Source organism: Ochotona curzoniae, unplaced genomic scaffold (genome assembly GCF_017591425.1).
Source record: "Ochotona curzoniae isolate NIBS_2020 unplaced genomic scaffold, NIBS_Ocur_1.0 scaffold_3890, whole genome shotgun sequence".
Taxonomy (NCBI): Eukaryota; Metazoa; Chordata; class Mammalia; order Lagomorpha; family Ochotonidae; genus Ochotona; species Ochotona curzoniae.
This window is the reverse complement of record NW_024467115.1, coordinates 14,647,254-14,671,050: the sequence shown is the minus strand read 5'-3', so window position 1 is coordinate 14,671,050 and position 23,797 is coordinate 14,647,254. Positions and strand designations below refer to the sequence as shown.

Below are 23,797 nucleotides of genomic sequence, written 5' to 3'. Positions count from 1 at the left end.
CTCAGAATGCCAACCATGAACAGACTATATCAGCCAGTGGATTCTGAATAGGTTTCATCACGATTGGAACAGCGAGACTGGCAGCAAATCAGAACTGCTGAACTATCAATACCGCTTGAGGAGGGCTCTCAGAGCATGCCTCACATTGGGGACCTGGGATGGGTGGGAGGCTAGGTGAGGCTTTTCCCTTTGTTTCTCCTGACTCCAGATACAGGGGAAAATTATATTAGTGAGGAAATAATGGTATTACCCACTTTCCTGCAGCCCTTGACCTTTTGTACCGTAATCAACTAAGTAAGATCATTAAAAATTATTATTAAAAAAATGAAATAAAAAGATAAACCCCAGATATTAAAAGCATATTTCTCAAGAAAAAAAAAATTTGTTAAATAGTTTTTATTGCATTTTAGCTTTTCATTACATGTTACATATCAGAGTTGTAACTGGACTCTTTAATACTGAGAAACTAATATCAATTAACAACAGAATTAAAGACAGATATGTAAAAGAAAAGACATTGCAAAAATGAAAAAGGAAAAAATTCTGTCTCAATGTAATGCACACAAGATTTAAACGAGCAAAAATAGGAGCAAAGTATAAAATAACAGAAAAAAAAAGACAACTGACGACTACTACATTTTAAAGCCTTGAAATCCAAATAAGGATGGAATGTGTGACATTACTGCAATAACAAAACACATGCGCTTCAAGATTTCTCACAATTGAGATTAGCAGCAAATGGAATTCGAGGCCAATCAAAAGGCCATTGTCAATATTCAAGATGAAAAGCCCAGGCAATCTGGATAGTTGTAGTGCTAAGAGAGAGATGAATGGAAGATGTGAGTGTAAACACGAAATCAACACAAAATGAAAGTTGATGAATAACTGATAAGACAAAGATGCTTTCAAACATCATATCATGATACATGAGGCATTGTTGCTATGGAAAGGCTGACAGGAGAAGCTACATCTGCAGTTTTCTTGTTGTATTTGTAGCCAATGTCTTCATTTATACAGATGAACAGAGAGCAAAAAACAAGAGGCAAGTTCTTAAAGGCTGAAGTTTGAAGAGCTAGAAAAACTCAGCCCAAAGCAAGCTAGCCTAGCATACGATGGAGCCTTCAAGAAGAGACTGAAAGAAAATAATTACTTTGATAAATCAAACCCTTAGCCTACATAATTGTAAATATGAAAATATTACTGAATCGGTGAAATAGAAACCTCAGGCCAAATAGAAATAATGAAAACTGAAATATAGGCTTGAAATCCCTAGACTCCAGAGCAAGTAAATGCAAAATTGCTCCATAGGGTACAAAGCATAAAGAGAGCAATCCATCAAAAATTATAAACTCAGACAGAAGGAGAACTGCAAATGCAACATCAGAATTAAGAATGCAAGAGCTCAAGACTTGAACAACCTAACAAAACTATGAAATAAATACACTGAAAACATAGAGAGAATAGAAACAATGCACTTCATATACTCTGTAAATGAAAATAATGATTATAACAAATGTGTTAAGGTATCCACTCCTCCCAATATTTCCACAATATCGATTACTCAGGAATCAAAATGCAATACTAGGAATGTCATATTTTTAAATTATGAATAAGGGAATTCTCAATATAAAGTAAAGGAAGCATGAGAGATGTTTAACACAGCAGTAAATTTTCTTAACCTTAAGCAAGGTTACTGATTTAAATCATGTCTACAGTGAGTATTAGGTAAGGACTCAACTCAGTGTGACAAATGAGGAGAATTTTCTGGATGGAGATTTATAATGGAAGCAACCAAAAGTTTAAATATCTTTTTTCTGCCCAATGAATTTTCTAGTAGCATCTGGATATGAAAGGTCATTCCCCTTATTTTGTAACTGTTGTAACTGCATTAAAATTAAAATCTGCACCAAAAACTGCTTGACATCTAAAAATCCGAAGAACTTTCATAAAAATTCAGAAAACACTGTATCGAGTAAACTTACTGTTTTGGGTTCACATCAGTATTGTGTGTTCTTACTGTATGTTTTGGCATTAAGAACAAACTTGTAGCAAAGGAGAAATGAAGCAGAAATGAATGGGCTCCAAACAGCCTCTCCCTTGTCCTGGGACCGTGAGACCCTAGGTATTATAGTTGAAACTCAGCAAGTAGGAACTTCTTCCTTTCTCACTTGCTTACCTCCTCAATTCTCCCCCTCGTTTCCCTCTGTTCCTCTTTTCTTTTTCTTTTTTATTTCTTTTCCTTTCTCTCTCTCCCTTCCTTCCTTCCTTCTTTCTTTTCCTTTTTCTCTTCACTTTTTCCTTATATTTCACTTTAAAAATTAGCCTTTCATACCTCCACTTTCCAGTCTGCCTCCACAGCTACAAAGCATAAACCAAATCTTGCATTCTCAAGTATGACACATGATATCACTCATGTCACACCAAAAGCATTTTTCACCCCTAAGTAATTATAGCATGCATTTGCCTCCCCAGATGTATTATGGGGGGGGGGGGTTCAGTTAGACAAAAAACTGTAATTGTCTAGGAGCTATATTAAGTAGCCTTCAATAAATCACTATACACCAATATTTAGAAATCATTCTATTATAAATTGATGTTATAGCAACACATATCAGAATTAACATACATTAAAGTATCACTTTAAATCAACACAAAAATAAAAAATAAAACCAATTAGCTGAAATAAAATTTCACAATAAATTTTCATAGTAGTAAGATTGCTCTTTGAGAACAGTCTCAGAGTGCTGCTTGCATGACTATTTAATAATTTGCTTCCACAAAAATTTAAGAAAACTAAAGGACTCATTTTTGAGCTTCAGAAAGACTTAATTTACTAGTACTTAAGTGTCTTGGTTTTTCTGCAGAACCAAGGCTTTGGGTTCAGCTTCCATTGGCTTCAAGAGCAGCTGGGATCTAAAGACCTTCCTAGGAAAGAACATTAAAAAAGATGAGCTGATGAACTACAAAATCCCTAGAGCCAGTTTTAGGCCCTGAGACTCACCCCTGGCAGAAAGAAAAGATGGATCAAACAAATAAACAAGAACAGACTATCACTAACTCCCTGGAGAACAGAGTGCAGACTGGGCACAGCTAAGTTCTTTGGAGTCTTGTGATGGGGGAAGACGCTAGATACTGTCCTTGTGTACCCATACACCTGACGCCTGTGCGAGAGGCATCACAGGGTGAGGCAAGGTCTCATTCCGTTCAATGGTATTTGATTTAAATGTGGTCATTCACCATGGGGAAGGAAAGGAAGAGGGTGAAGAAAGTTTAGGCAAGCACTGGTTAAAGGAGTCAGAAAGAGACCACAGTAATGCAAAGTAAAAATGTGAGAAGTGAAATTCAAGAAGATTTTAGAATTGAGAAGCAGAAGTTTGTCTGTCTTGAATAAACCAAAAACAAAGAAGCTCATTTGTACAGACAAGGCCACTAGTCCTGCTGCTCTTGATGAGAGCTGTGGTTTAACCAGGTCATCAATGCCCCAAGCTTGTGCAGGGCTCCAACATGGTTCTTGTTCTAGCAGGTGAAGCAGCCGTGTTCACGTCTGAAAAATCTTTCAGGTGCTGCTCCTGAACACTGCTGCTGCCCACATATGTTTTACTAATCCTTTAATTTCATTTTCATGATCGGGGTGGGGGGCAGTTTCTCTGAAGAAAATATATAAGATCTATAGATAACTAGTTGTAACACCTAAATTAAGAAGACTTGGTAAAAACACTAACTCTTTTGAAACTGTGAATAAACGAATGTTAACACAAAAGTAAATAAGGCACGACATTCAAGATGCTTATCAGGAAGTTGCTAACTATTTTCATGAAGTTTCAGATTGAATCAGACAAACTGAATTGTAGATTTCTATGTTTGCTGTGACTCATGGTATGGCTTTGGGAAAGCCTTGTAATTTCCCCGTACTTCAATTTCTCACCCTATAAAAAGAGTGTACTGCTTGAAATTCAATTCCCTCGCAGCAGTGAAAGTTTTGATTCAACAATTTTAAATGCTTTTTAGCTTCCCTGATTAATAGGCAAAATACTGTGGCAGTTGTCAAATATACTTTCCAAAAAATATAAACGTAACTGCTTGAATCTGATGTAAAATAATACTTTACTTGAGAAATAAACATCAGTCATATTTATTACCGCTCCATTCCATTTGCTAAGTAATAAAAAATACTTCTAAAAGAAAAAGGATCAAATTAATATTCAAGCCAGCTGAAATGTTGTCATCATGGGCCTCGCTGGCCTAGGGGAAGGAGCGCTGTTTTTCTTTGCCAGGCTACCCCACATGTTTATATGGTAAAGTCAGGAATGCTGGGCATTGGTTTTGAAGGTCTCTAGCGTATTCACTGGTTTCTGGCATTGTAATGCACTCTACCCTTATAACCATAAAAGTACACTTGAGTGCTTCTGGAAATATATAACAAATCCTTAATCAATTTAAGAGTGTTTTAACTGCATACATGAAATTTCTTGGGAGGAAAATGTTAGCTATTTTACATACATGCAGTACTTAAGTGAGCAGGAGAGCTCCTTCTCCAAGGCACAGAGCATTCTCCCCATAGTAATATAATTTTCAGTTTTATGTGCGTAAGTCCTATTGAATCCCTTAGAATAACAGGAAATTCTGCAAGAAAAAAAAAACCACAAAAAATGGTAGCCATATTTATTGAATGCTGGAAGAATATGTTAGTGATTCTGAGTTGGATTTCTCTTTAAAGGCACGAAGTTGGAATTAACTGAAATCAACAGTTAACAAAATTATAAGCGACCTTAATTCATCCTAATTAACCAGAATATTCTACAGAAAGAATGTTCTACATAGAAGAACCTAACAATGTAGCCAACTATTCAATACACTTAATTCAAAAATCAATGTATCACATTACTTCCACTTGATGTTTACATAACAAAATTTAAGCTTCATATTTTCACATTAAAAAGATAGTATTTTTCAGAATCACAGATAAACAATTGATAAAAATAGGTTAAAATTTTGATACACAGTAACATATCAATAAATTCAAGATAGAGTAACTCATATCAATAAAACATGTATACTTTCATGTATCAAAAAATTATAGTAATATATAAGATGAAATATGATAACATAATAATGTATAATTATTCCTAAGTTCTCAACAATCATATCAATTCTATCAGTCATATCAGAGTTATAGGCATTTCTCCTAATAATTCTTTCTTATTTTAAATATTCATTTATTCAGTAACTTCCCTATTTGTTTTTCTTAAAGGAAGAGAGAGAGGCAGAGAAACAGAGTTTGAGAGAGAAAGAAGGAAAAAGAAATATTGCCTACTGTTATTTCATTTCCCAAATGTCCACCAGTAGCCAGATAGGCTGCAGTAAGGAACCTGCAGGTAATTTGAGATTTCTCCAATAAGTTGCAGAGACCCAGAGAGTTGATTTATCATTGCTATTTCTCAGCATAAGCACTTGCAGGAAGCCGGAATTCCAAGTGGAGCTGGTCCTGGAACGAAGCCAGGCACTTTGATTCTGGGATGCAAACACCCCAGGTAACATCTTAACCACAGTGCCAAATGCCTATGTTTCACTAATAATTCTAAGAAATCGTTTACAATGCTAAGAGTAATATGAAGCAGAGCATACAGTGATTCACTTCTTCCTACCAATTAAGAATTATACATATAAATAAGAGTCATTCATAATAATAATTCATAAGTGAGAAATTAACTATATGTGATTTTTTAAGTATGTGGTTAACAGTTATTTATACTATTCAGTGATTTCAATTCATGTACAGACATCGAAGTATTACTGCTATGAACATTTTCGTTCATAAACACAATTAATTATAATGTTTAAGCAATCAGAAAATATATTACTTGTTTTAATCGTAATGGTAACAACAGCACTTCGAGGATGCAGAATTGTAATCTGTTTTAAATACTTTTGGTGCCCTTTAAATAAAATGTATATTCACTTTCACTTATTAATCCAAAATCCATGTTACTGACAAGAATTTTGTAAAGGTACAAAGAGGTACAAAAAAAAAAAAAAAAGAAAAAAACCCTTATTCTAATCCTCTTTGTAATAGCAAAACCTAAGCAGCAAAAAAAAAAAAAAAAATCATATCAAGAAGGGAACAGTGAAATCATGAAATGTATGCATAAGTAAAGGTGCTCACAATTACTTTTGTAGATGTGGGAAAATACATAAATTCGGCAGATCAACAATAAGTCTTACAAGTAGTTAAGAGATCCCCCAGGACCCCTACATCCCTCTTAGCAGTGTCTGGGTTTGAGGCTCCGCTCCGCTGCTCTGCTTCTGAGACCAGCTTCCTGCTACCGTAAACTCTAAGACACAGCAGTGAAAACTTAAGTGCTTGGGTCCTGCAACTCACACGGGAAACCCAACGTGAACTTCAGGCTCATTGCCTGTCCTGATCCAGTCTTTATTATTGCAGGCATTTGGGGATGAACTGGTGAAAGAAAGATCTCTGCCTCAATATTAAATGTTTAATGAAAAAAATTTAAAATGACATCCTCATATACTTACATTTGGATTTATACAAAAGAAAATGGAAGTTGAAAGGAAGCATACAAAAGTAAAGCTTACACTGGTTTGTGGAGAGGAAAAAGCGAAGAATCTTTTACTTTAAGCATATCTGTATTTTATAACTTCTTAGCACACACTCAACAGAGGACGCAGATTAAAGTTGACAGCTGATGAACTTTTATTGAATATAACATTCCCATATCACCAGCAACCAAAACGAAAATGAAGATCATTATCACAAATCCAGAAGCCTCTCTCCTGCCACCTTCAAGTCATCACCTTGAAGACAACCCCATTTTCCTTTTTTTTTAAGATTTATTTTATTTTTTTATTGGAAACTCACATATACAGAGAGGAGGAGAGACAGAGAGGAAGATCTTCTGTCTCATGATTCACTCCTTAAGCAGACACAACAGCTAGAGTGGAGCCAACCCAAACCAGGAAACAGGAGCTTTTTCTAGGTCTCCCAAGCAGATGCAGGGTCCCAAGGCTTTGGGCCATCCTTGACTGCTTTCCCAGGCCACAAGCAAGGAGCTGGAGGGAAGCAGGGCTGCCGCGATTAGAAACAGCACCCAAATGGGATCCTGGATGTGCAAGGCGATGACCTGAGCCACTAGGTTACAGTGCTGGGCCCAACAACCCCATTCTCTTTGATTCAAGTTACAAGCATGAACTACTTGTTTAAAAAAAAGTAAATTTACAAAAAAACAAAAAACAAAACAAAACAAAAAAACCCACTGTGCCAGTAGCAAGTAGCATCAATAGTAGCATCAACTTCCTTAAAAAATAAAGAAAGAAAGAAAGAAAACACCCAACACTCCAAATTTAGCTACCCAAAACACTCAGGAATTTATTCAAATCAATACAAAAGACACACTGAGGCTTTACAGTGGCTTAGGCGCTAACACAAGTGCCTTTCCTGCAAGAACTGTGTTATCGCTTAGCTTATCGCTATGAAGCAGGCACAGGTTGAACAACTCTAATCAGAATACAAAATCCAACTCTTGAAAATTCAAAAACCTTTAGTACTGATAGGACATCACAAGTGAAAAATGGCACACCATGAAACTTTGTCTCATGCACAGTATTACTTAAACACCATATAAAATTGCCTTCAGGCTCTGTTTGCTAGGTATATATGAAACACAGACGAATTTGTATTTAGTGCTAAATGCCTTCCTCCAAACATCTCATTATGCATTTCCATGTATTCCAAAATCTGAAAAAGTCTGAAATTTGAAATCTTCCTGGTCCCAAGTGTTTTAAACAAGGAATGCCCAGGCCCACTCACTGTTCCACGCCTGACCTGTGAGTCAGTAAGCAACTTACCGACCATTACACACTGATGAATGGCATTACCTGGATATACACAAAGGTGGTCTGATTGCAGTTTTTTGCAACTCCTTTGTCAGGTACAACAAAAGGTCAACAATATGCAAACTTACAAACAACAAAACTGCTCAGGGCAAGGGACTGTTTTTTCACTTCCTTTTAATATTTGAAGACCATCCAAATGCAGTGTCTTACTTGCAAAATGGAAGGAGCCTCGTCAACTGCTAATTCGATTCTCTGGTAAATAAGCAGACCTACTGAGATACAGAGCAAATACTCTCCCTAGTGATGTAAACCAGTCATGTCCTGCATTCTCAATGACTCATGCAAGAAAACAAACCACAATTTTTGAAACTATTGGAAACAATAATCTTAATTTTTTGTTATTTTTGGACATATGAAGGGAGTTTCCCCCACCCCCAAATAAGCAAGTTGGTGGTTTTGCAGGATCTTGCTCCTCTTTTTGTGGAAAATGCCTGAAAACAAACCACTAGAAACTAAACAAAAATTGTTCCTTCTTCCATTGTGCGTGAAAAACGACTCTGTTTCTCTCACATAAACTTTATAAAAATACATCTGGCATTTGGGGTCCCACATTTAAAACACTGACACAACTCTAAAACATGCTTTCCCTCTGATAAAATCAATTGTTCTGAAAGTCAAAAATTCTTCCAGATAGCACAAAATTTATATTGGCAGAAAACAATCAATGAGGTCAAAGTTATGTTTCTGGGGAAAACTCAGATTCTAAGGTTCATAAAACTCAACTAGAAATCCTTCAGGTTTCAGCTGATTTAAGACAATAGCTAGGGCCTGGTGCAATAGCGCAGTGGTTAAGGTCCTTGCCTTGCACGCCCAGAATCCCATATGGGCACCAGTTCTAATCCCAGCAGCCCCACTTCCCATCCAGCTCCCTGCCTGTGTCCTGGGGAAAGCAGCAGAAGACGGCCCAAAACCTTGGACCCTGCACCCATGTAGGAGAGCTGGAAGAAGCTCCAGGTTCCTGCCTTTGGATTGGTTCAGCTCCAGCCGTTGGGGAGTGAACCATCGGATGGAAGATCTTCCTCTCTGTCTCTCCTCTCTGTATATCTGACTTTCCAATAAATAATAATAATAATAATAATAAATAAATAAATCTTTTTGAAAAAAGACAACAGCTAGCTAGTGTTGAACATATCTTTTCTTCCATTAGAAACTCAGTAATGCTTAGGGATAGATGAAGCTTAAATAAGCTGGAGTAAAACAAAAACAACAACAACAAAAAGTCAATAAGCTGACTTTCATAGGCATAAGCAAGAGAATCAGCTTTTCCAAGTATAAATGGGATTTGTTCTTTGTAAATTTCTGGCTGTAGAATATGTCTAATGAAGACATGCGTGGAACATGAGGTACTTAATGCCCATCGATACTCTTGGGCATGAGGGCTATGGAGAAGAAGATAGGATCTCTGCCTCAGTGAGCTCAAAATCTCATAGAAGACAGGCTCACAAATAATTATCCCCAACATAGTGACATTACATTAATAGCCCAAATACAGTGCTATGGTATTACACACACACACAAAAAAAAGACAAAATTAACTCTGCCAAGGTCCAAGGGAAGATTTCTCAGGGGAGGTGACATTTGAGCCAAGACTTGAAAGATAAGCAGATTTTTTTTTGGTCCAGGGAGATAGCAACAAAGTAAGCCGAAAGAAGTGGGGATAGGAAGCTGGGGCAATGGATGATGGGGGTGTGAGACCATCCCATGGAGAGAAAAGGAAATGCCTGATTCCATTATCTACCAAAAAGGCTTGGTGCAGCTCAGCACATGAGGGTCCCTGAACAAAGGATTAATCTGAGACAGTAAATCTGTGAGGTGAATCCTCAGGGCAGTTCCCTCATGTGTGGGAGTGAGGAGTGCTCATTTGGGAAACCAGAACTACCGGGTTTTTCAGTTGTTCTTGAGGGGCAAAAAGACTACTAGATTGTCTATTCAATGTCTAAAGGACCTGGATGGGCCTGAGTCTGCTGTGCCTTGTTTGAACTTCCTGCCAACTCAAAGCACCCACTCTCCCACCTTAGCTGGAAGAGCTCTCTCATGTCATTGGATCACTGAGCACTTACTTTACCTCTGTCTAGCAAAGGGAATATCCAGGGTCCTTCTCATCTTAGAAATCAGAAACACATTTTTGTCACAGCAATGTGCTGTATTTGATGTCAGTTTCTCTCCTAAAAATAAATGGGAAAGCATAAATCATGAAAGAAGAGAGAAAGAGAGGGTAAGAAACTGTTGTCACATATATACTTGATAATCAATTAGCAAATGATGTGAAAATTCCGGGACAGTTTGCTTCCAGGAAACAAGATCACATAATAGTAAATCCACAATATTAGACATATGCACAAAATTTCAATCTTTACAATCCCTATCGAGATCAGAGGAAATTTGTTCTAGCATATTAAGAATATTAATATTCGTAAGATTTTAAATGCAATACAAACTCAAGTGAACAAAGCTATCCCTCCCACACTTAACAATTAACACAGTATGTTCCCATTTTGCTCCTTTCAAGTCACTTTGGAATCATCTTTCATGTATCTGACAGGGGTGTTACCCAGACAAGAGTCTCATTTGTTAAAATTAACTCCATATTAATTCTTAGACAAAAATTCACATTTCAACAATAGATGTACAGAATTAGAACACAAAAGCTTGGATGTGATAATTCCCTCACAGAGCATTTATTTAATTTTGGTCATTTCCCATTTTATTCAAAAGCAGAGAAATACAGAGAAAACAGGCAGATGCAGAGTGAGAGCTCCCATTTTCTACTGTGCACTCTCCAAGTATCCGCCAATGGCTAGGATTGCGCAAGGCTGAAGCCAGGAGGCCAAGCATGGATATGTCTCTCGCATGGATGACAATTACCAGTGTCTTTAAAGCATCATGTGCTTCCTCTCAAGGTGGAAGCTGCTTAAGAAGCAGAGGGACAGGACTGGAACCAGGCACTCCGAAGGGCAAAGCAGATGTCCCAAATGCAGTCTTAAGGTGCCAAATGCCCACTCTTAAAAAGAGTTTTTTTTTTCTGCAGTATATTCATCTTAACCTTTTTTACACTATATGAATGCTATTAAACCCAAGATCTTGAGTATGGAATACAAAAAATGAAAGGCAAGCAATAATTCATTTGCAAGTGTCTCATTATAAATGAGTAAATTATTAAGTAAGCATTTTAATCTCAGTTATGAGTATTGGTTAATTCATCCTTCTTACACTGTAAACTAAGCAAAGTAAGTTTTTCATCATTTCTCACATGGCAAAGGACAGACAATTGTCCTCAGTTAAAATGTTGTCATATGGGCCTGGCACTGTAGTCTAGCACCTGAAGTCGTCGTCTTACATGCCCAGGATCCCATATGGGCACCAGTTCTAATCTCAGTGGCGCCACTTCCCACCTAGTTCCCTGATTGTGACCTGGAAAAGCAGTCAAGGATGTCTCAAAGTTCCCATGTGGGAGACTCAGAAGAAGCTATGGCTCCTGGCTTCAGATTGGCACAGCTCCCACCATTGTAGCCACTTGGGAAATGAATCAACAGATGGAAGATCTTCCTCTCTGTCTCTCCTCCTCTCTGCATGTCTGACTTTCCAATAAAAACAAATAAACCTTTTTTAAAAAGTCATCATGTACTAACAAATAATAGCAGAAAACAGAATCACAGGCACACATTTAATTCAAATAAATGTTTACAACCTTCCTTCTCTCCTTAGTATTCTCCCTTCCTCATATATTATTTTGAGAATAGAAAAAATATGCAGAAAGTAACTAGTATATATAAAATTTATCTCAAAGTTCCCATCATGTAAAGCTAGTCTATCGAGACAGATCAATAAAAATTGTTGGACTTTGTGGTTTAAGTGTGAGAATTAGCAGCTTCCACACTTGACTGGAAACATAACAATCCCCTTATGCACAGTCCTGGTCCTTTTTCCTACTACCAATTGATAAAACCTACTTTGTATTGGACTCTCAACTAGAAGCAATCTTGGTCTCAGAGACATTCTCCCATCACTCAGAGAAGCAAGGGCAACTGGCATACTGTGGATAGACGCCAAAGGAGACAAAGACCCCCCCACCACGCACACAACAACCCTAGTTTTCAGCTTCAAATATCAATTATCAAAGCTTGTCAAGTTATGCCTAAAACATGTATTATCTTTCTTTTTAATGAATAAACAGATGCATCTGACAACAGTTCTGGATAACAGGCAAAAACTAGACTTTGACACTGAGCATTTCAACTTTCCTTTTCCCTTTAGTGTGTCATGAAGCACAGCCATAATCCCTGAAAGCAAGGACAGAGTGATAAATGCTATCAACAGAGGTGTTAAAAACTCTTCACATTCTCTGCAAAGCCCCAAGCCATAATAATGTCACAAGTTCTTTTTGTAACACACACACACACACACACACACACACACACAAAGATTCACTTAATTTATCAAGCCCACTGACAACTGAAAAATATACAGATTCTTAACTGGTACCTCAGATAGGTAACAAGATACAAGAAACCAGCAAATTTAATTAGTGTCTATAAAATAAGGGTGTCACTATAGATTGTGCTTACAAACACTTAAGCTAAGTGAGGAATTCCACATTTTAAAAAACCTTGAAAAAATAGAGTCATATATCTAGTAATATGTAGAAATATTTGATAAGAGAAATTCTGCCAACCTTATGGCCAGAGCTGACTCTAGAGCACCTGCAATGTGATCTGTTAAGGCTGCAGACAGCTAAGATTTGCTAAAATGATTCCCAGGATAACAAATTTTGTTTCAGGTCATGGAAGATTCATTTCATGGTGCCCAAACAGGTCATGGGAGACTCATTTTATGGTCCCCAAAAGGACTTTTAGCTCCAAAGATCATCGAAACTATTTGAGTAACCAACCAAAGGACAGACAGAATCACAGCTATTTCAAGTCATCACTCTGTGGAAGATTGGTTCCAGGACCTCCCATCTGGATGCTCAAGTCCCTTACACTTCTATGAAATTGTGTAATACTTGCATGTAATCCATGAACATCCTCCTACAGTCTAAACCATCTCCAGATGACTTGTAATCTCTAACATAATATAAGTGCTAACTAAGACGTTAAACGATCCTGTCTAGTTAGGAATAAGAGAAAAATACTCACATATTCCACACAGGCACAGTACTTTTTCTGATATTTTCTGTATAGGATTGGTTGATCCAGAGATAGTGAATTCATGGAAACAGAGAGAAAACTTTACTGATATTGAGCACTATTTAAACATTTTGTCTAGTCACCAGTTTCTCATCATAGCTTCATATGGTTTGTTCTATTGCACATGAGAGAACGGAACTAAAATGGTGTAAACTCTGGCTTGATAGTACAGGCTCGGTAGTATCACAGCTGGGATTTAAATCCAAGCAGCTTGGCTCTATATTCTTGGTACCTAACCACGATGCTCTATAAATACTGGAGTCCCACAGATTTCAAGTGCTGCGTAAAACCCCGTATCTCCAGAGATTTCTGGAACCAAATTTTATCCACTAGCTCACTGACTCCCAATGGCTGAGAATAAACAAATGTGTAGGAGGCCTGCATTTGGAGCTGCAATTGTCCCGGGCGAATACCAGAAATCCCTGAAGTTGTTCTTGAGCTTGACTGGCCTCGTAACGGTCACTGTTCTCCCTGCAGTTCCCAACCTCACACAGGGGATGTCACGTGCCACTGTTGTTCTCATCCCAAATTCTTGACTCATTTACTCAACAGGATTTTAGGTACCAACTATTTATTATCTGACAAACAATCCACTGTGCCCTGGAGATAGATAACAAACACAGCTAATTCCTCCAGTAAATTCTCAGTCCATAGCAGGATCTAGACTAACGTAATCTATTTAATGTGGCAAGTGCCATGCTCAACAAAGTGGGAGCTATGTGGGGACAGAGAAGGGAACATACAACTCAACCTGTGGCGGTCACAGAACCTTCCCAGAGAAGGTTTTATTTTGACACCCAGGACTTGAAAACAAAGTGTAAAATAAAGTTATGGGGGGCAGCATAGGTGATTTCTTTCTCATGGGAAGAATTACATGCACAAAGAAACAAAGGGAAAGCTACCAGGTTAGTTGAGAACTACAGTTGCCCCGGGGCAACCAAGACAAAGCTCTCAGTATAAAGGGCATTAAGAGCCCTACTAAGTCTGGAATTTGTTCTATAGGCCACATGGAAAATTAAAGAGAATGCTAAGGCTGACAGAGACCTGATTAAGTACGGTGAGAAAACATACCTGAATATCCTAAAGAGACGGTGCTAGAGACAATTCCAACCTGGTCCAGAATGTCCCTTCAGGAAAGCCACCAAAATGTTACAACTGCATCTGTTATCACAATGGCAACATTAATACCATGGAGCAGGACAAGTGTCCACCTAAAGTTAACTTAAATATCTAAGCAATAATCCTGTCATCTTGTGTCTGGGTGATTAACTGCATGTGCTGACAACTCCTTGGATAATGAAATATAAAATATATTTAGACCCAAAAATCCCAAATTCTCCTTGATACAGAAAAAGAGAAACTATTTATCCCACTCTAATTTTCACACATCTTCAGCAACACTGATAATGACAAATCACTGAATAACCATTCACAAGGCATCCAGAACTTCTCAAAGTATTAACATGAATGAAGGATTAAAACTGAACTAACAATTTAAAAGATAAAACAAACCCAAATTTAATTATTCCTGAGCCTGGCGTGATAGCATAGCAGCTAAAGTCCTCGCCTTAAACGCAGCAGGATCCCATTTGGGTGCCAGTTCTAATCCTGGCAGCCCTGCTTTCCATCCAGCTCCTTGCTTGTGGCCTGGGAAAGCAGTCAAGGATGGCCCAAAGCCTTGGGACCCTGCTCCCACGTGGGAGACAGGGAAGAAATTCCAGGCTCCTGGCTTGAGATTAGCTCAGTTCCAGCCGTTGCTGTCACTTGGGGAGTGAACCATCGGATGGAAGATCTTCCTCTCTGTCTCTCGTCCTCTCTGTATACCTGCCCTTCCAATAAAAATAAATAATTTTTTTAAGTTAATGGGAATATTTAAAAATAAGGCTTTAAAAATTTATTCCTGTGTGATACGGGTGACTGGCTCAGCAATTAGAATGCTGGTTAAAAGGTCAACATCCTATTATGGAGCCTGGGGTCCATTCCCAGCTCTGTTCCCAATTCCAGATTCCTACTAATAAATACCCTGGAAAGAAACGATGATGGCTTAAGTACTGAGTACCTACGTGTGAGAACTGGAATGGTTTTGTGGCTCTCAGCTTAGACCTGATCCAGCTCATGGCAGCCATTGTGAACATCTGGAAAATGAACCAGCTGATGGGAGAACTCCCCTACCCCATCCTGGCTGTATCATTCAAAGAATTTTTTAAAAAAATACACATTGTGGGTAAACTCAGAAAAATAAATATGGTAGAACCATCTCAATATTTAAAATTCATGTAAAAGTTTTCAGGAGAAATGCTATTCTTGACAAAAATTGTTGAGGTCTACATTCTTAAATTAGCTACCAGGAGTATAGTTTCAGATTATTTTTCAACCTCAAAAGGAAATCTAAAAGTGAGTTATCCAACCTGTCCTTAAGTCTAACTAAAATTACTCGCTATGACCATAGATGAACATACATTTGTATTCAAATACATGAGTTTAAATGAAAAGAATTAGCTAATGTAGAGATTTGCTAACATTGTAAATCATTATTACTTTTAACATACTGAACATTAAGTTAGAGATATTCAGTTTCTTAATCAAAATATTCATATCTCTTCTAATTTCTTAGCATCAGGGAGTTCAAAGTCAGAGATGAAATGTAATGAATAGATTATCGCTAACATATATGCAGAAGTCTATGAATTGTGTGCCTGACCTTAGAGAGAATAAAGCCCTCCTGGTATGCCATATACCCAACTAAATTAAAGAATTTCAAACTTAATGTTATTGCATTTGCAAGTGAAATTCAACTTAATGCCATATAAATGTAAATTTTTATGATTTAATTGTAGCCTTTCACAAAAAATGTCCCATTTATTTTAAAAAAGAAAGGGGGAAAGAATAACAGAAACAGTAGCAATAATTTATGTGAAAACCCAAAGTTAAGTCAATTTTTCTCGTGTCTTTCTATACAGAGTCCTTAAGAGAGAAGATGCCCTAAGAAACCAAACCTCACACACACAAGGGCTATGCACTTCACTTGAATCTGTAACTGTATTTGGGGAACATGCTGCTCAACTTTTATATTTTTAATATTGGACTGAAGTAAAGCTGTGCATTAGTTAGTAAGATTATGCAAGTTATAGCTACGAGGGGAACATACAGCTTTGGCAAGAGCTATGCCAAGGCACCTAGCATAAGGTGTCTAGCATGGTATTTAATATACCCACACTTCCTATCTTAGTGCCTTGGTTTAACTCCAGTTCTCCTTCCCACCCAGCTTCCTGCAAAGGCAAACCCCAGGTGGCAAGTCAAGTACTCAGGTTTCTATCAATTACATAGGAGATGTAGACTGTGCTCCAGGTTCCTAATCCAGACTGGGATTGGCCCAGTCCCAACTACTGCAGGAATCTGGGGAGTAACCCAGGGGGTAGAAGACCTGTATATGCTTGGCTATCCACCTGCTTCCGTTCAAATAGATAAAAATAAGTAACTTTTTTTTTAAAGAACGATGGGAATGGTAAAAGTGGAGTACTGATTCATAATCGTCAGCACACACATATCCTGTTCCGATCAGCACAAATGGATTTTTTTCCAAGGTGACACTGCCTCAGCTTTCATGGAAGCAAGAGAGTCTTTGGGTACATACATAAATAAATAAAATTACTTTCATAGAAAAATACTTTGAAACTTGAAAAACAGGCTACAAACAGTAAAACAAAATTGTTCAACTACAGAAAATCAAAAAAATATAAAAATAAATCTGGTAATCATAACGTGTCCAGTGACACTATCATAATGTAAGCCTGCCTCTGCAAGTCCTGATTGTACCCTAACTCTCTGTGTAGGATTAACTGGGTCAACAGAACTGTGTACCTTCATAACTCGCTCGTAGGAATAGAAACAAAAACAGCTATATTGATAACATCGACCGATGGATAAGGCTCTAAAAAGCAAAGGACAAGTCTACATTAAGTCTGAAAAATATCTGATCCTAAGTTCTTGAAGATTAGAAAGTCAGTCTTTCTTCAAATTTGGACATTTTTATAAAATATAATGATCCTATTTAGCCACAACTCCTGTTCACTCTAATTTTTCTTTTAAAAAATGTTTTTCTTCAATGTTTTATTCTGGCTCCTGTTTTTAAAGTTTTATTCGTGAAACTGTAAATTTAATATAAAATTTGACATATTTTTCCAATATTTAGATATCATTACATAACTAATAATACAAAAATAAAATGTCTGGGATACATCTATAAAGACCTCATGTATAACCACAAGGGGAGGGGCTGCCCAGCACAATGCATAACAGTGAGGCTGAGAGTCAGACTGGGGAGTCGGAATTGGCTCTACCTACTGCAAAGCTGGGCCTCAGCTGTCTACTCTGTAAAATGGAAATAATAAAATACCTACTTCACAGCATAGCATGTAGGATTAAAATTAATTCACATGAAATATTTAAGAATATCTCCTATAAGTTAAATTTTCAGCACATGACAGTAAGAATGATATGATTCTGATCATGATGAGTTATGACTCAGAGCACAAAGCTAAAACTGCTCCAAGATAAAGCTAACCACTTAACCTGGAGGTCAAAATGCCCATGCTAACCCTGGAGGATGTGATAAAGTCAAGTAGATAGGTTCTTGCCAGCCCTGAGGAAAGCCAGAGTGCTTTCCAATGGTTTCTTTAGCCTCAGCCCAGCCAGAGATGTTGCTGGCCTGAGACTCCAGCATGAACCAGCAGATAGGAGCACTTGCTTCCCCACCTCCCTCTCTCTTTCCCCTTCTCTCTCTCTCTCTCCTTGTCCCTTCCTCTGCCTCTCTACCCCTCAAACAAAATTTGCAAACAGGAAAGACAATATACCCTTACATACGAAATTTTAATGCAGCTATTGTCTATTGGTTTACTGCAACTGCACTTTGAAAATATTCAAATGTCCTAACAGCAACCAGACTACGTCTAACTGTTTAAATCTAATAAAACTACCACCTGTGGGAAAATACTTTAAAAATCCTAACATAATGGGATAGATCTTCCATCCACAGTAAAACAGAACATTAACATAAATTCACTTACTATACGTGAATAAAAGCTTTAAAATATAAATAATATCGCATCAAAGTATTTTGTATAATGAAAACATTAGGACTTCTGGCATTTTAATATGTTGTCTTTCTTCATCAGCCATGTACTGAAATCGCAGGGTGAGAAAGGGGCCAGACCAACACTGAAAGGTTTCAAATATCAAACTATACTATTATGTCAGCGCCCTAAGATCAATTAGTGCCTTTCAATGACAGGAAAGGTTACAGTGGGACTCCGAGGTGCACACTCTGAAACTGCCTTAAACCACCATATAAATGTGGTTTTGATAACTCAAAATGGTTTCTATTTTTAAATCACTCCATTTCATCTCTTTTTTCTGGCAGAGCGAAGGGGGTCGGGAGAAGGAGAGTGTTATACATTTTCACTATCTCTGTTAGTACAAACACAGAAGGGGCACACAGTAAGAATTACAAACTTCAAAAGTTGAATGACATATCACCAAGGCACACACTAATGTGCAATGCCACATGTAATATTAGGTGACAGTAATGTTTGCAAAGTCTTCAAACCTCTTAGAAGCAATCAAAGTTAACTTGTACTGCTTTTAAATATGTGACTCTTGTTTATTTTCATCCACTCAAATTCAAGCTACATGACGCCAAGTTTGGCTCCACGTACAACTTAACGAACATTCAGTGTCCAACTACACGAAAACACATCTAGCTGCAAAATGCAGTATTGCACACATGGCAACTAAACACCTCACCACGTCTCACCCATTTCCAGGGCAAATGCTGAAAAAGCATGTCGTTTCTCAGTTCACCAGGAAAAATTCATGAGAGAAGCAGGTACAGTGCAAAGCCATCCCAATTCCCCCGGTGTTGATTACCTTCACCTAGTAACCATTGTAATAAAATCCCCCAACTGTATTTCGGAACACAATTAGTTCAAGATACTCTACTGGGAGCCACATTATAAGAGTTTAGCATATGTAAGAATAATACCTATTTGAAAAAGAAACTGTCAGGATTATATTCTCCCTGAAAAAAAAAAAAAATAACAAGGTGTATGAAAGAGGTTTGTTCAGTTCTTCAGTGAAAGGATTCAAAACCTCTCCTACCTTTGATAACACACTTTTCTATTTATTTCTTATATGAGTGATCTGAAATATTTACAACCAGACAGTACCTAATTTTAGGTTTTAAGTGCTTTAACAGCTCCATGAAATATGATCAGCAGCTGCAATACAGACTATGGTGAATAAACTCCTTATAAAGGGGGGCCTGTTTTTACTGAATGTTCAGTGTTCTTGCATTTACCTAATAGGAAAAAAAAAAGATAATGAACAAGCATAATAAATACTTTCAGTCTTAAATTACTTAATACTTCACTAAATCTTGGAAGGGATTATCTCTGCTCTTGAATTCTGTATAAAAAGGACTCAGTTCCCATGTGTGAAATAAGTTGAATTTTGCTGTTTGAAAGTTAGAATGTGAACTCTGAGACATCCTAACTCTTTATAACAATGCTTACAATCTTCCTACTATTCTATCTTTTGAAAAATTCTAGATAACTTAAGTACTTACACCTTTAAAAAAGAAATATTGAACCACATAAGTACACTTTCAGATGCAGCATCAGTTCCTTAGAACTTGCACCACAGACTGAAAACATGGAACTGACCACTTTATTTTCCATGTCTCTGTAAAATTTATTTACACCGCAAATCACAATATAAATTTAAAAGAAACCTTTAGAAACGGAGATCTTGTTTTTTTAACCAGAAAAAAAAATTTTTTTAAAGGCAAAATATTATGACAAATAAGAAGCTATTCATCTGCCATTCTTCCCTAAAAACAAAAACAAAACAAAACAAAAAAAAAAACCGTTTGAGTTAACTTAATGTTCTCTTTTCCAGCTCCTGGTCACCCCCAGAATTCAGCTTCTCTCTTCATAAGATATAGATTGTTCTTGAGTCAATTTATTTTTATGCAAATCTTAGGATTTAAATGTTTAACTGCAGAATATGACATATTAATATAAAATGTGACTACCTACACATATGAGAAACTGTTTCATAATCGAGATATTAAATTTCTAACAACCAGTAAAATAAATAACAAACAGAAAATTAAATAAATCTTTTTATTCCAGTTATGGTTGTGAAACACTCTTCTAAATTTTGATGGTCTTAAAATGTTCTGCAATCCCATATTCAGGTAATTTACAAAGGTAAACACGCTTTCAAAAGCCATGCTAACACGGGACTGTTATGAAAGGCCAGAGTATACCCTTAATAATCAAAGAAAGATACAGTTGCCAGTTTAACCTAATTATATTAATTTCAAAGTCTTTACTGTCTAAGGTTTTAACTTTCCTGTACAGTCATTTCTAAAATTTGATTTAACTTTGATTGACTTACAACTTTTAATCAGGTGGAACAAACTATTTTATGGTTTATAAGAACAATAAAAGCGTGTGTAGTTCCATCCACATTCAGCATTAAAGCCAGAAGATTCAACTTCTTCTGCCCCAAAAAACAGTCTGTCTCCTGTCACTACCGCTTTTTACTTCTCGGAGACATCGTATATATTCTTAAATACACAAATGTTTTTAATCCAATCTCTTAAAACGCATCCTACAACATGTCAGATATTTTGTTTGAGGATTCTCTTCTTAAATCTTTTCCTAATTTTTGGTTTTCAGGTATACCCTTAGCAAAACAAAAACTTTACATGAGAAACAAAAAGGTAACATTTCTACGCGCAACCAAGCTCTCCCGGGGAAGGATTATCAAATTCAAGTATTGCCCCGAGATGGTTTTAAAAGTCAAAACAAAAACTGTCCAATAAACAAAATCCATAGTCAGTCACCTAGCCTAAATGAAACTTCAGAAGCTGTGCATAGGGAACGTGCACTTGCTAAAGTTCTTAAGACTCCCACCTAAGTCCCGCAGGAGCCCGACAGAAGCTGACGAACGCCCGAGGGTGCAAAAAGTGGCTGTAGAGGAGGCAAGGGACAAATGGCCATATTCGAGAAGATACACCTCGTTCCAACAATTACGTTGATCCCAGGGTGCCAAGCCAAAAGGGCTGAGGGAGAAAGAAAACTGTTAAGTATGAGCTCTTAATGTGAAACCTAACCTGTTGCTTCTCTTAGGTATCAGATTTTGGAAGTGTCTGTAATGACAGCCAGGAAAGCAAATTAATGGCCGACGGCCCACTGGGTTTGAACACGAGACTCCCGTTACCTCCTCACTGATCAACCGCACAACGCACAGGCACACGGAGGTGCTCCACGTGGAGCTACCCTGAAATCAAAACACACTGCCTGGGCGCTCTTGTGCACCTTTCTCCACTGCGCTCAGGGTTAGATTCATGAATGACTGCAGAGAGGCGCAGGGGGGGCGAGGAAAAACAACGCTCTCCCCGCACCCTCCCACCCACGCGCAAACCCCTTCAGCCCCGAGCAGGGGAGACACTGCCACCGCAGCTAGCGAGGAGACTGCGAAAAATCAACCGCTCTCTGCTTTCGCCACGGTTCGGCTGCGGGATCTGATCCGCAAACTCTCCAATCTCCCCGAAGTGTTTGTCCCACAGTCTTGGATACAAAGAAAGCAAAGTCTTCAAAGTGCTACCAAACGAAAGCGTGGGTTGCTGCGGGAGAGGAGAGATGGGGGGTTGGGGTGGGAATTCAGAGTAACGTGAGTAAACCCCACTTCTCCAGGCTACAACAGCGAGCCTTGGCCAGTCCCACCGCCTCCCCAGAAGCCACAAGCAGGTTTTGGTAGGAGAAAAAACCTGCTCTTCCCAACCAGGTCCCTTCTTTTGCAGAAGTTACAATGCCTCTACGGCATCAGCTTCCAGAGCCAATGAACGCGACTCCTCTGACAAGGCGCCTCTAATTTCATGGACCCTGGCAAACTGAGGGAGACATTAGGTCGACGCCGCATTTAAAAAAAAGAAGAAGAAGAAAGAAAAGAAAGGAGAGAGAGAGAGCAAGCGAGAAGGGGCTAGCAAACTAGCATCGCCAGAGTCGGCCAGTACTTGGAGCAACCTCCAAGCCACTGGACTTACACACGCACCCGGCAACCAGTAAACCCAAGAGCCGGGGGCCATCCCGGGGACCTTGGGTTAGCATCCTTAAGTCTTAGCCCATCCGGGGGGTCATAGTAAAGTCATACAAGGCTCAAAGGGGATGAGGGAGACGCGGGTGTAGGCGCCTCCACAAGGCAGGGGTGGCGGGCAGGTCTCAGCCGTGAGCCCCAAGCTGCGTCTGCTCGCTGCGGCGGAGCAGCGGGGGACAGGCTGCTGCTGAGGGGGAACTCAGGGTGCGGGGGCGTCCTCCAGGTCAGAGAGCACCTCTGCAGTCAGAGCAGTGCCGGCCCTCAGGCCGTAAGACACTCAGCTCCGCGCGTCCCCGGGAACTGCGGCGCCCAGACACTGTCCGGTGGCGCGTCCCTCTGGCCGGCGCTCCGGTGCTCCCGGCTGTGCGCGCGTACTTGACGGGAGGAAAAGAGTCGGCCCCCCTACCCCGCAAATCCAGATTCCCCTCCGCTCCCCCCACGGGCTTCAGGACGGAAGTTTAAAAGCAACGGGGAGACACTGACCTCTTGTCTCTCTGGCCGCCTAGGAGTCCCGAAGTTCAAGTGTGCTTCCCCACCGCAGGTCGGTGCGTCGGTATTTATTCTCTTTCCTTCCAGTGCCGAAGTTTCCTCTTCGCGCTGTGCCTCTGGTGAAAACAGGACATCCCCTTCGGCCACCCCCCGAACAAATAGCGTACACAAGTGGGGGATAAACGGGGCGGAGGGGGGGGGGGGGAGAGAAGCCGGCTCCGAATTGGCGAGGTGTGTGTGGGGGGTTGGGGGGCGGAGGACAGGAGAGCAGCCAAAACTCCTGACTGACTGACGACCAGCGCGAAAAGAGAAGAAAAAGCAGGAGGGAGCGCGCTCCGCCGCGGCACTCGTCCCTCCCAGCTCTCCCCCAAAAGCCCTTTCCCCCTTTTCGGAGAGAGCGACAACTTGACGCGCACGGGGTGGAAGTTTTGCGCGGAAGCGGGGAGCGGCCGGAGCGTGCGCCGCGCGGCGGGCAGCCTCGCACTTGCGCGCCGAGTCGGAGGCGGGAGGGGCGACGTCGGCGGAGGCCACCGCGGGCTCGGGCGGCCGCCGGGGTCGCTGGGGCTGGGAGCGCGTGGGTGACCGGCTCCTTTTTTATTTGACCTCGGATGACTGTTGTCATCGTTTGAGGTCTCGCCTGGGGACCTCCCAGGGCCCCCGCGGCCTTCAGCTTCCCGAGTCGCAGCGTGGTCATCTCCGCGCCGCCCCCACCCCGCCCCCACTTGGCCTGGCCAGGCCCAGGGCAACCTCCAGGCTGAGGGGAAGGACCCGTGGCGGGACTCCCCTGCCTGGGCGAAGGGACATCTGTCTGTCCCCCGTCTGCTATTGGGAGGGGGCAGGGGCAGCTCCCGGTGTCTCCAGCATCTTTCCTGTTACCTCCTTCGAGGGTGGGGGCCCCTGCCGGCCCCCTGCCGGCCTCCTTGCCACTTACCCGGGGGGGAAGCGACTGAAGGAACTTTGCCTTCTTGCCGCGACTTCAAACATAAACCAACCAGCGCTAAACCGGTGCGCTTTCTCAGCCTGGAGGCAGTAGCCTTTCAGTGGAGATG

General features: G+C 39.7%; 1 protein-coding gene across 2 annotated transcripts in view; it reads right to left on the bottom strand.

Annotated features, from left to right (window-relative positions):
* The window catches only part of EYA4 (EYA transcriptional coactivator and phosphatase 4), a 260,900-nt gene extending 237,930 nt beyond the window's left edge, over positions 1–22,970 (bottom strand). Inside the window, exon 1 of one of the 2 annotated variants that reach the window (XM_040965420.1) lies at positions 22,743–22,970. The gene's annotated coding sequence lies outside the window, so the exon portion shown is untranslated. The remainder of the gene's footprint in view (positions 1–22,742) is intronic. The other variant, XM_040965421.1, reaches the window with a different exon arrangement.
* Between the last annotated feature and the right edge of the window lie 827 nt (positions 22,971–23,797).